The sequence below is a fragment of the Phascolarctos cinereus genome, unplaced genomic scaffold (genome assembly GCF_003287225.1).
Source record: "Phascolarctos cinereus isolate Bilbo 61053 unplaced genomic scaffold, phaCin_HiC Scaffold_9;HRSCAF=440, whole genome shotgun sequence".
Lineage (NCBI taxonomy): Eukaryota > Metazoa > Chordata > Mammalia > Diprotodontia > Phascolarctidae > Phascolarctos > Phascolarctos cinereus.
In genome coordinates this window covers 148,426,892-148,440,205 of record NW_027556402.1, presented here as the reverse complement: position 1 = coordinate 148,440,205, position 13,314 = coordinate 148,426,892, and the positions used below count along the sequence as shown (strand labels likewise).

Genomic DNA, 13,314 nt, shown 5'->3' with positions numbered 1-13,314 from the left:
CTGGGAGACTAAAAGGATGGTGGTACCTTCAACATAAACTGGGAAGTTTGGAAGAGGGAAAAGTTTGATAACTACGTTTGAATATTTGAAGGGCTGTCATACAGAAGAAAGGATTAGTCTTTTCTACGTGGCCCTACTAGGCAGGAGCAATGGGTGAAAATTATAAAGAGACAAATTTAGGGTTGACTTAAGGAAAAACTAAAATTATAGCTGTTCAAAATTGGAATGAGGCTGCTTCAAGAAATGATCTAAGTTTCCTCTCCTTAGGAATCTTGAAAGAGACTAGATAAACATTAGTTATATATGTTACAATGGTGATTCTCTCCGGTACGCGTTTAGCAAAATAATAACAACAATAAAAGCATTTATGTAGTAGTTTGAGGTTACAAAGTCCTTTACAAATATTATCCTATTTTATCCTCTCAGCAACCCTGGGAGACAGATACAGATGAGGAAACTGAGGCAAACTGCAGTTAGTGATTTGCTCAAGGTCACAACACTAGGACATATCTGAGACCACATCTGATCTCAGGTCTTCCTAACTACAGGTCAACTGCTCTATCTACTATGACACCTGGGTTGGACTTTAGAAATTCAAATTTTGTGATACTCTGAAGGTCATTTTTAGGTATAATAGGAGAAATCAGCACCAACAGAACTACTTTCAACAAATCACCCTAATGGATCTGTGATCTCACAGATGTGGGTGTTCCCTCCAACAAAGCACACTGCAATCCATCCTTGCCTGCCCATTCTATACAATCCCAATCCTCCTAAAAGTTTGTCATAGGTGTTCCCACCCAACTTATTAGAGTGTCTCATTCTACTGCTATTACACAAACATCAGTGGTACATGAGAGTTCTCCATTAGTTAGCCTTCACTCTTCCTATATTACTGAGACCTTTTTTTCTAGAGATAGATAACATTTGATATTATACCATTGATCCACCATAATTCCTTGTTTAATATGCCGTAACTCACTTACACAAACCACAAAACTTCTCCAAATGTGACTCTCAACTCCAAGTATACAAAGACAGTAGTGTTCCATGACTCACAACCATAGCAAGTTGATAACTTAATCTGCCTCCACAGGTCTCCAGCCCTGGTGTAGAGAAAAGTTCTCATACTGGGTGTAGAGAAAAGTTCTCATACTGGGAGGGAGTACCCCGCCCCAACATACTGACAAAAAACATCACAGAGCCTTCCAGAATTAATGCTTTCTGTTTCTAACATGTACTAGGCAGGAGAGGTTGACTAGGATTAACTAATGCAATACTATTATTGCTAAAGCAAACAGAGTGGAGAGAGAATAAATAAATAGAAGAATGACATACAGGCAATCTTCCAATTACATTTAGCACTGATTATGCTAGTTAGTACTAGAATACCCTGCTCAATTAAAATCCCCAGAACTTGTTACTTAAGAAAGTATAGGGGAACAACATAAGAATTAATAAAGGATTAGGTGAGAGACCCTCTCATTTTTACAGAAGGAAAAAAAATATAATTCTTAGACTAACTAGTTAGGGATAATTCAAATTGCAAAAAAAAAAGTACAAGGTTTCTTTAAGTATTTGCACTAGTAATGTTTAGCAATATGTGCTAAAGGAAGAACACTGAATTTGAAAACAAAAGACCTTCAAATCATGGCTTAACCACATAGTAACTGAGGAATCCTAGGCAAGTCACTTACCTTCTCAACCTTTATTTCCTAATGCTAGAAAGGAAATATTTGTATTACCTATTAAAGTTGTTGTTTTGTTTTTGGTGTTTTGTTTTTGCTTTTTGGTGAAGCAGTGGGGGTTAAGTGACTTGCCCAGGGTCACACAGCTAGTGTCAAGTGTCTGAGGTCATATTTGAACTCAGGTCCCCCTGACTCCAAGGCGGAGCTCCATCCACTGTGCCACCTAGCTGCCCCTACAGTTATTTTGAAGGTCAAATAATGAAAGTATATAAAAGAATTCTTAATATATGAGTTACCAATATACATTTTATATGCAAAAGCTCCAATTAAGCCTGATAGATAAAATTTGTTTTGCTATATTGTCACTTAAATGGAGACATAATTACAATACCATATAAATGGTGATTTGTCACTGATAAAGTTCAACTTAGGACCTGTTCTACTTCCATTGTTCCTCCCTATAGCTTTACTAATCACCCCATAACTGTCAGTACTACCCATGAGAAGCACCCTAACACCATTCTCTTCACCACATAAAGAACTATCAACCCAAACTTTAGCAAAATCTGTCAAATTTTAAATATCTTACATTGCATTCAAATACAGTTATAATATTGTGATACATCTTTATTAGAGAGATGGACTGAGGAACGCATCTCTTAATTCTTGAATTTTTCACTTAATTGAATTGTGTTCTTCCATCACCACAGCTTAAACTACCGTTCAGGACATATAATATAGAAACAGACATCATTCATTAGAGTACTCAATTGAATAACATTCAACTGTATTTGTAAATCTGGACTATTCTGCCCCAAAGGCAGAAAGCTATAGTCTGGGAAGACAACTTCTGAGGAATTTACAGCATTGGCCCAACAAACTCCAAGGCAACAAAGCTCCCACTGGTGATGATTATGCTTGTTTATTGTTCTGCCCTCAGAGGAGCCATACTGTACTACCACAACAACAAAAATAGGTATGGAAAAAATTAGGTTATCATAGACTTAGATCTAGAAAGGAACTTAGATATCATCTATTCCAATCTCTACAAATGAAAAGGCCAAGCCAAGTTCTCCCCCTCAGCCCTAAGAGAACAGATGATTTGCTTACCTCACAGAGTAAGGAGCAGGCATGGGAATGAAACCCAGGACCTCTGACCCCAAACTCCACGCTCTTTCCTTAACACTACATTGTTTTTCTAAGTATTTCTTGCTATTGGCCCTTTACTTCTTCAGAAGTCTTTCCCCAAAGAAGTCAAACTTAAAAGTAGTATCTAAAGCAATATACTCCCCTTTGAAGCTGTTTTCCCTCACCTACAACACATTTAGTTAAGACCATGCAAGACTATTCTGATGCTATATGTATTTGATTATTTGGTAATAAAGAAAAAAACAATTCTCACATTTAACCTCTGAGCTTAAGACCAGCTACAGACATTGTAACTGTTTATGGATCTTTCTCTAAAGATACCAGGAGTTCCTAGGAACATAGTCAAAGCCTCATAAAAATCCCCAAATAAAGAACAGGGAAATAATCCAAGCATCAAGGTTTTAATATGATTTTCCATATTTTCTGAAGATCATTTCTAGAAAGCAGAGACATACCAGTAGACAAATATTGATGGCCATCTTTATGATTAATCCATATGCCTATTTTCTCAACTCTACGTCTTAAAACTGCAGAGAATATATAAAAAAAACTTGATTTGCTGCATAACAGATAACCCGTTAACAGATGACCCTAGAGAGATAACTTTATTCAAATCATCTGATTATCAATAATAAGGAAGGCATAAATCACGAATAGATGTATATTCACTGAAGGCGTGCACTAGTGCTGAGCAAAATAGCCAGCACAGAGTCCAAATGGAAGAGGAGACTCCCATAGAAAGTAAGGTCTAAAGACTTTGAGCTAATGGTCCAAATAGGGAGGGAAAATGAATAGTGAAGAATGCCTATTACCTGCCATAATGGATAGAGCACTGGCCCTGGAGTCAGGAGGACTTGAGTTCAAATCCAGCCTGACACATAACACTCACTACCTATGTGACTAGGCAAGTTACTTAACTCAATGCCTAGCCAAAAACAAAGAATGCCTATTGCCAGCACTATGATATCCAGCACATCAAATTTGTCCAGTAATATATGTATCTCAGACAGGCATCATAAAGACAATAAGCAGGGCAATCAATAAACAATAAACAAAATCCCACCTTTTTTAAAACCAGTGTTCTGCTGCTGATACTATATGGCTTCAAACCATAGAACACCACAATCTCAGAAAAATACAAGTCTTCAGGCAGCTAGGTGGCACAGTGGATAAAGCACTGGCCCTCAAGTCAGAAAGACCCGAATTCGAATCTGGCCTCAAACACACAATACTAACTAGCTGTGTGACTCTGGACAAGTCACTTAACCCCAACTGCTTCACACACACACAAAAAATCCATGTCTCAGGCAAGCCAGAGGTCAAGTGAGCCAGAAACTTATCTTGGGCCAATTATAAAGTTTGACTTCAATTTGTTAGAAAAGTTCTAGAATTCATTATTGAAGAGATAGTAAAAGAAGAGGAAAGGAAGTGATCAAGAACAACCAGCATGGCTTCATAAAGAACTGGACAGAGAGAAAGACAGGGGCTGCAGTTGTGATTTCACTTGTGCAGGGAAGTCCCAGTGAGGAAACTACTTCTCTACCAATGCTGATCACCATTTTTGTAGCTTTTAGAGAGAGGCTTACAGAACAGACAGCTTAAGTTATTTGCCCAAGATTACAGAGCCAGTAATGTCCCAGAGGTATTGCATGTAGATTTGATTCTTTTTTTAGCATTTAAAAATATGTAAAAAATATCTGTCTTCCTAAAGAATTGAAAATCTCATTTTTTTCCTGATTTACATTGATAAAAGTTGATTTTGGAAACTTGTTTTACCTTCCTCTACCACTCTACCAGTATTTGCTTGATATCACTATTCTCACCAAGGTTTTATAACAGCATAGATGTTTTATAAGAACAAAGATGTTATAAGAACATAGAAAGGATTGCACAGACAATCTAGTCAATCCCCCTTATTTTACACATGAAGAAAATGAAGCTCAGAGGTTAAGTGATTAGTAAAAAGTGACAATGGTAGAAAGTAGATTTGACTTTTAGAGCCAAAAATAACAATTCATCTGGAGGAAGAAAAGGCCAAGAATGTCAAGAAATACAATGAAAAAAAATATGAAGGGGACCAGCAAAAACAGATCTATACTATACTACAAAGCAGTAATTATAAAAATAATATGGAACTGGATAAGAAAGAGTAGTTGATCAGTGAAATAGATTGGATACACAACATACAGAAACAAAATGGCACATAAACTAGTGTTTGATAAACCCAAAGATCCAGCTATTGAGGCAAGAGCTCACCATCTGACAGAAACTGTTGGGAAAACTGGAAAAGCAGTCTGGCATAAAGTAGGCAAACAACAACATTTCACACCATGTATCAAGGTAAGCTCAAAATGGATGCATGACAGACAAAAAGAGTGATATCATAAGCAAATAAGGGGATCACAGAAAAAAATTATCTGTCAGATCTATGGACAAGGGAAGAGTTCATGAATAAACAAGAGGGAGAGGTACAGAAGGCAAAATGGATAATTTTGATGACATTATTTTTTAAATAAAATTATATTTATTTTTAACGTTTTTTAAAAATTTTGAGTTTCAAATTCTCTCCCTCCCTACATTATCATTCCTACTCCACCCACTAAGACAAGAAATGTGATATTAATTATACATGTGAAATCATGTAAAACATTTCCATGTTAGCCATGTTACCAAAAAAGCAAGAAAAATAAGTGAAAAAAATGCTAATTTTGATTACATTAAATTAAAAAGAGTTGCAAAAAAAAAACCAATGCAGCCAAAGTTATAAGTAGGAAATATCGAGAGGGGAGATTTAGAGCAAATGCCTCTGATAAAGGTCTCGTTTCTCAAATATATAGAGAACTGAAATTTATAAAAATAAGAACCATTTCCCAATTGAGAAATGGTCAAAGGATATAACAGGCAATATTTGGAAGAAGAAATAAAAGCTATCAATAGTCATATAAAAAAATGCTCTAAATCACTAATAGAGAAATGCAAATTAAATGCTGAGGTAACCCCTCACACCACTCTGACTAGCTAAGATGACAGAAAAGGAAAATAACAAATAATGAAGGGGACACAGGAAAACAAGTATACTAATACACTATTGGTGGAGCTGTGAAATAGTCCAACCATTCTGGGGAACAATTTGGAACTATATCCAAAGGACTCTAAAACTGTTTATACCCTTTGACCCAACAGTACCACTGCTAGGTCTGTATCCCAAAGAGATCAAAGAAAAAAGAAAAGAGCCTATATGTACAAAAATATTTACAATAGCTCTTTCTGTGGTGGAAACTAAGGAGATACCTATCAATTGAGGAATGGCTAAACAAGTTGTGGTATATAATTATGATGGAATACTATTGTGCTATAAGAAATGATTAAAAAGATGGCTTCAGAAAAACCTGGGAAGACTTATATGAACTGATGCAAAGTTAAGTGAGCAGAAACAGGCAGATACTGCACACAGTAACAGCAATGATAATCAACTGTGAAAAACATAGCTACTCTGATCAATACAATGATCCATGAAAATTCCAAAGAATGCATGATGAAAAATGCTATCCATACCTCCAGATAAAAAACTGATCAACTCTGAGTGCAGAATGAAGCATGTTGTTTTTTCCCTTAATTTTTCTTGCTTTTTATTTTTTTAGCAACATGGCTAATGTGGAAATGTTTTGCGTGACTTCATAAGTCTAATGGCTATAGTATTTCTTGACTTTTCAATGGATGTGGGAGGGGCCAGAGGGAAGGAGAGAATTTGAAAATGAAAACAATTTTTATAGCTTTCAAACTATTTTATTTTTTTAATTTATTTTCATTTATCAACAATCACTTCCAAAAGCTTTTGAGTTTTAAATTTTTCTCCCCCTCCCTTCCCAAGTCCAGCACGAAATCTGATATAGGCTATATATATACATTCCTATTAAACATATTTTCACATTAGTGATGTTGTAAGTAAGAATTAGAACCAATAGGAGGAACCACAAGAAATAGAAAACAAAACAAGACAGAAAAAAAATAGCAAATAGTATGCTTCAACCTGCATTCTAACTCTATAGTTCTTTCTTTGGATATGGACAGCAATTTCCATCATGACACCTTTGGAGATGTCTTAGATCCTCGCATTGCTGAGAAGAGCTAAGTCTATAAACGTTAGTCATCACACAACGTGGTTGTTGCTGTGTACAACATTCTCCTGGTTCTGGTCACTTCACTCAGCATCAGTCCATACAAATCTTTCCAGATTTTTCTGAAGTCTGCCTGCTCAGCATTTCTTTATAGCACAATAGTATATCATTACATTCATATACTGCAACTTGTTCAGCCATTCCCCAATTGATTGGCATTCCCTCAATTTCCAATTCTTGGCCACTACAAAAAGAGCTGCTATATTTTTGTCCATGTGGGTCCTTTTCTCACTTGCATGATCTCTTTGGGATACAGCCCTAAAAGTGCTATTGCTGGGTCAAAGGGTATGCACAGTTTTATAGCCCTTTGGGCATAGTTCCAAATTGCTCTCCAAAATGGTCGGATCATTTCACAGCTCCACCAACAATGCATTAGTGTTCCAATTTTCCCACATCTTCTCCAACATTTATCATTTTTCTGTTTTGTCATGTTGGTCTGCAAATTTTTAAAGCCAAATTTGAACTCAGGTCTTGTGACTCCAAATCTAGTTAGTATTCTTTCCTACTATACCATGATGCCTCTACTGAGAGATTAAAAAGCTGAAATTTGAAAAAGAAAAGTATTTAGGTGTAACAATGAAAGATACTTAATGACATAATTATAAATCAGCCTTGAACTTTGTATTTCACTGATTATTGTCCAGAACGACAAAAGAGTAATGGTTCAAATAACTGTATCAACTTGGACTGCCTTTCAAGGTTCCTGACTATAGTTGCCTTTCTGCTTGAGGGTTTGCCTACTTGTATTATGATAATTTTCTACCTGCTCTTAAACTTACTTTTTAACAAAAGAAAATTGTTGGGTAAAATATTTGTAGGGTTAAAAAAAACAAACCTGCTCCTCAAAAGCTATAAGATACAAAATAACATAATAGAAGACAATGTAACGCCATTTATGATCATGAAAGTAACTAGAAAGTGTTACAAGAATACAACCACAGACGCTTTTAAGAGTGTTATTTTACACATGTGATTTAAGTACTAAATACTTCACAAGAAATTAAAATGTTCAAAAACATGAGTTGCATAGGAAAACATCATGTTGATTTCCAACTATCAGTGTCATCTATCCCTCTACTTTGTCCCCCTCACTAGCTTATATTTTGCTACTTTGTACATATTTGTATTTATTCACTTTATAAATGTGTTGTATGTATTTATTATATATGTACTTTTTATCCCTCCATTAGAATATAAGTTCCTTGCCTGTAGAATTGTTTCATTCTTTGTGTTTGTATCCCAGAGCCTAGCATAGTGCCTAAAAGCTAACAAATACTTACTGACTGATTTCTAAATAAAGTTTAGGTGAAACATACTGAGTTAGGAATGGGGGGAAAAGTGTAAGAGTGAACAGGGCCATAGAAAATGCCTGTTTTATCAATAATGACTCTGATAGTCCCCAATACCCATTAATAACAATCTTGCCAAGTAGAAACTACAAGGAAGGCTATCGTATTTTTAAAAATTCAACTTTGTTTACTGCAGCAAAACTTGTTTTAAATCGAAAAGCCCTTTTATTCCATTCTAGTGAGTTTTTATCCTTCAAAGAGTGAGCTCAGTCAATGAATTTTGGAAATTCTTTTCTCAGTTCAGCGTTGAAATGAGTCAAACACTGTGCCTTCTGCAGAGCTCTTCTTCTCACCTCTTCCCAGAGTTACTTTAGCCTGAGGGCGGCAAGGAAGGAGCGATACTATCTCTTCACATCCCAGGACTGACACAGATTAAGCTCTCACCCCAGAAACTAGATTCCGCTGAAGCCAAGGGCAGTACAGACTCACAGCATCGAGGGAACCTGCTGCCCGGAAGCCGGGGTACCAGCAAACAAGAGCAGGGGGAGATTCAATCAAGTTGTCAAGAGAAAGCTCGGCTGCCTCAGGAACCCCAGGGCAGCTGAATTCTGGAGCACTAGCGACCCAACGCTGAGGCCCACAGGAAGGCAGCAGCCGTCAGACTCGGCCAGGGCAGGCAGGGGAGGAACGGGGCGACTCAAGGTGCAGTTCTGCCCCACTGCCCGACAGGGGATGAAGGCGGGCGGTCCCAGCTCCTGGGCCATCCCTGGCTGGGCGTCCGGGCATTGCTTCCATTAAGCCTGGCTCTGTCCACAGCGGTGGAATGCTCTCTGTCCCCTCAGACGGTGAGCCCCAGGAGGGCTGGGATGGTCTTATGCCTTTCCTTTGTACTCCGGTGCAGAGAGAAGCGCGTGGTCCAGACCAGGGCGCTTAATAAATGCTTGTAGACTGGCCGGGCCGAGGAAGAGGAGAGAGGCGGGCGGGCGGAGACCACGGCCGCTACCCAACTTCACTCCCTCCTCCTCCTCCAGCCGCCGCAGCCTGGCACCACCAAAGGCCGGAATCCCCTCCCCTCGCCCCCCGCAGCCCAGACCGAAGCGATCCCACCCCCGGCCCCGCCGCCGCGGCCCCAGCCCTTTCCACCGTTCCTTGGGCACCCGCCGCTCAGTTTGGCGGAGGAGAAGGCGGCGGCGCGACCCCCGGGGAGGGGGGGCGGGGAAGGGAAGGAAGGAAAAGGCCCGGCCGCGGGGAGAGAAGAGTGGAGAGGAGGGGGCACTCCTAGCGCCGCGCCGGGGTTCGATTTCCGTTAGTAGCAGCGGCGCCGGGGGTGGGGTGAGGGGTACGCTAACCCCCTTCGGTCCCCTCCCCAGCAGGACACCCAGGGCCGGGGCCAGGGCATCCATCCCTGCCCCGTGCCTCCCGCACCCAGCGGCGCCAGCCCAGAGAGCGAGCCGAGCACGAGAAGAGAAAGTGAAATGAAGCGCCTTCTCCTCGGCGACACCTACCCCTCCTTACAGGCGCTGCGCCCTCGCTCCCCAGCGCCGCCAGTCCGTCCGGGCCCCTGGCGCCGCTCTGCTGACAATGGCGCTTCCCCTTTAAGGAACCGTCCGATCCAAACCAGTTTAGTCGTTCAACCTCCCTCCGACTCGGGTTTTCCCCCCGATTCCTCTCCCACTAAGCCCGGCGATCTTTTGGCTGTGGAGGCAACGTTGGCTCAGTCCTCTCCTCTGCACCCTTTTGATTGGTGCCGGTCGCTCCAACAGGAACAACATTCGTTTCCCCTGAATGGATGGTCCAGCCGCCCTTCCGAAGTCCACCTACCTCTAGCCTTCCCTTTTGCATCGGTTGGTCCTCGCTGCTATCACTCAAAGAAATCTCCTCTGGCATTGCTCCAGTGAGCTGACAATCACCCGTATCCACCCCCCCCACCTCCGGATGCCGAACTTTACTCTTACTGGTGAAGGGCCACCTTCCTGTGAACCTGATTGGACCAGAGGGGAACGATCCTCACTCCCCTCGCCTTTACCACTCAGCCAGTACGGGTTGGAGAATAGCAGCTGCTGTTGGTTTGCTTTCTTAAGAAGAGGGATATTTTTCAGCGCTTTTTCCTTTAAACAACCAAAACAGGTCGTATAGAAACTCGTAATTTTGCTAGAGGAAGGCCAAAAGGGAGGATAAAAGTATTCAAAATATTCTCTAAAACTGTAAAATTCCCTTTCTTAGAAGCAAAACTAGAAGTGGCGTTTGATCCCGTGGAACAGCAGCTTCCGACCCCCCACCCCAACCCCGACTTCGTCTGGTGTGGTCCAAGAAAGTGCGCTAATTGACTACCGAATTTGACCCTGGGAAATTCTCCTACCGGCTCGGCTACTGATCTCATTCTTCGTTCCACAAATCCTTATGGAGTCCCTACCCTACTGGCGAACTTTGAGACAAGTCACTTTAATTTGTCTCTGCCCCTTAGTTTTCATGATGCAGAGAACTCACAAACTTAATGTCAAACCCGTGGGCCCGGGAATCAAGTGCTTAATAACTTTGTTGAATGAATAAGTTTCCACCCTCCTGAATGTTCACCTCTTATGAGTTAGGGATGTATGTATAGGATAGTTTCCCCTTGACGACCTATTGTGAATCTAGCATAGCTGGACTTGGAGTCAACAGAGATCAATTGAGTATGGACCCCACCTCTGACTAGCTGTGTGACCAATGGGTCAAGTTAAAGCCTCTGAGCCTCGATTTCCTCATCTTTAAAATAAGGATCTTTAGATTGTTGTGGTTCATTAGTGTCGGACTGTTCGTGAACTTTTCTTGGGGTTTTCTTGGCAAAGATACTGAAGCGGTTTGCCATTTCTTTCTCCAGCAGAAACTGAGGCCAACAGGTTAAGTGACTAGCCCTGGGTGACACGGCTACTAAGTGTCTGAGATTGAATTTGAACTCAGGTCTTCCTTACTCCAGGACCAGTGGTCGATCCATTGTACCACCTGGCTACCTCCTAGGATCCTGGCTATAGGATACCTGTGGTACTGTATACCTACTTCATAAGACTGTGGTAAACATCAAATGAGAAGTATAAAGTGTTTTGCCTTAAAGTTAGATACCACTTATTATTAAATTTATTTAAATTTCTTTGTGTTTGCAGAAGAATAAAATTCATGGGAGGTAGACAGAAATAGGCTGCAGCACATTACCCCTTTTAGCTGCATGCAAAAAAAGTTTTGTATATAGCTACTCTACACAGGAGTGTATATGATGTGCATATATGATATAAGCAGTTTGGGAATATGTATGATTAAAACAGGTGTATGGCTAGATAATAGGTAATAATGTTAAGAAGGAAGCCACCAAGTAGTGAAAGTACAGGGGATGTTTTATGGTATTTATGATGTTTTATGGTAAAATTATGACATTTTATGGTATTTAGGAACTACATTCAAAAGGGTAGGGATCTGTACCACAATTATGAGCTGACAGACCCAGGAAATATGAAGGCATTTTTGGCCAGCACCAACTTTTGTGAGGCAGCTTGTGAGTATGAAGGGAGAGAGGAAGGGTCAGGAAGACCTAGGTTTAAATCTCATCTCTGACACAAGCTGTTTGACAGACAGGTCACTTAGCCCTTCATTATCACAGGCACCTCTCTAACACTTAAGTTCTAGAGGGGTACTCAATTTGTATCAGCAAAGAAAGTTTCCACTTTGGAGTTCCTTTTGCTGACAAAATCAAAGGTTTAGAGTAACTCAAAAAAAATTTTAAGTAATCATATCTTTATATGATTACATATTTATTCTCCTTTGAATAAAATAGTACTTCTTTTGATTTGTCCTAAATTTCCTTAACTCTAGTTGAGAGTTAAGTAAATGTATAGTTTATACTTATCTCCAGCTCTGCCAGGTTTCAACTCCAAGGAACAAGAGGCCCCTCCCAGGATAAACTCATCACTTCTAATCTCATCACCATGCTCCTAACTCAAGCCTTGGATGACATCTCCCTTAGCCTCCTCTCTCCTCTGACTGGAAGGCTGGTACTAAATTCTTTCCAGAGCTTTCCTTTATAGAAGGCAGAAATTGAACTTCATTGCTGACTCCATTTTCCACCTTCAGATCTTCCTGCTTTTCTCTCCAAGAAAAAAGATGCCCTCACAGTAGGCACCTCCCATTGTCGCCTCCTCCCCTTTCCAGTTTCCTTCTGTGTGTTCCCTCATTAGAAAATCCTCTAGGGCAGGGGTCATCCCCAGTGCTTAGCACTGTACCTGGCATATGCTAATTGTTGCTGAGTCATTTTCCATCATGTCTGATTCTTCCTTACCCCATCTGGGATTTTCTTAGCAAAGATACTGGAGTGTTTTGCCATTTCTTTCTCCAGCTTATCTTACAATCAAGGAAACTGAGGAAAACAGGGCAAATCCCCAGGGTAACACTGCTAGTGTCTGAAGCCAGATTTGAACTCAGGAAGATCAGTCTTCCTGACTCCACAGTCGGCACTCAATCCACTGCACCACTCAGCTGCCTGCCTGGCACGTGGTTGGTAGTTAATTGTCCTTAGTTCTTGAAAAGGACCAAAATGACATCACCATGTTGTGGTCATGGTATAGTGTGTCTGAATGTGGTTGATCAGACCATTATGAAGTTGGAAGGTTCTACCACAGGTCAGGCACAAATAGTTCATGTGAACATTTGAAATTTGTGCATTTCCTGTTTCTTTTAAGCTACTGCAATTCTGCTTTGCTCATATAGTACAGCACCTTCTTTGATGCTGGTATGCCATGCTGGGCAGTCCTGTGCCAATCTCTCCCATGACTCACAATCCATTCCAAAGTTCTTCAGAGAGATCTTGAGAGTGTCCTTGTATCACTTCTTTTGACCTTTATGTGAGCACTTGCCTTGTGTGAGTTCTCCTCAAAATAGTCTTTTAGGCAAACATATATTTGGCATTCAAAGAATGTGGCCAGCCCAGCAGAGCTGTGTTCTCCACAGCAGAGTTTTAATGCTTAGCAGTTAAGCTCAAGAAAG

At 40.5% G+C, this 13,314-nt stretch overlaps 1 protein-coding gene across 9 annotated transcripts in view; it reads right to left on the bottom strand.

Annotated features, from left to right (window-relative positions):
* The window catches only part of FRYL (FRY like transcription coactivator), a 292,081-nt gene extending 282,182 nt beyond the window's left edge, over nucleotides 1-9,899 (bottom strand). For all 9 annotated transcript variants that reach the window (XM_020990364.2, XM_078148492.1, XM_078148491.1 and 6 more), the window contains exon 1: nucleotides 9,810-9,899. The gene's annotated coding sequence lies outside the window, so the exon portion shown is untranslated. The remainder of the gene's footprint in view (nucleotides 1-9,809) is intronic.
* Nucleotides 9,900-13,314: the final 3,415 nt, after the last annotated feature.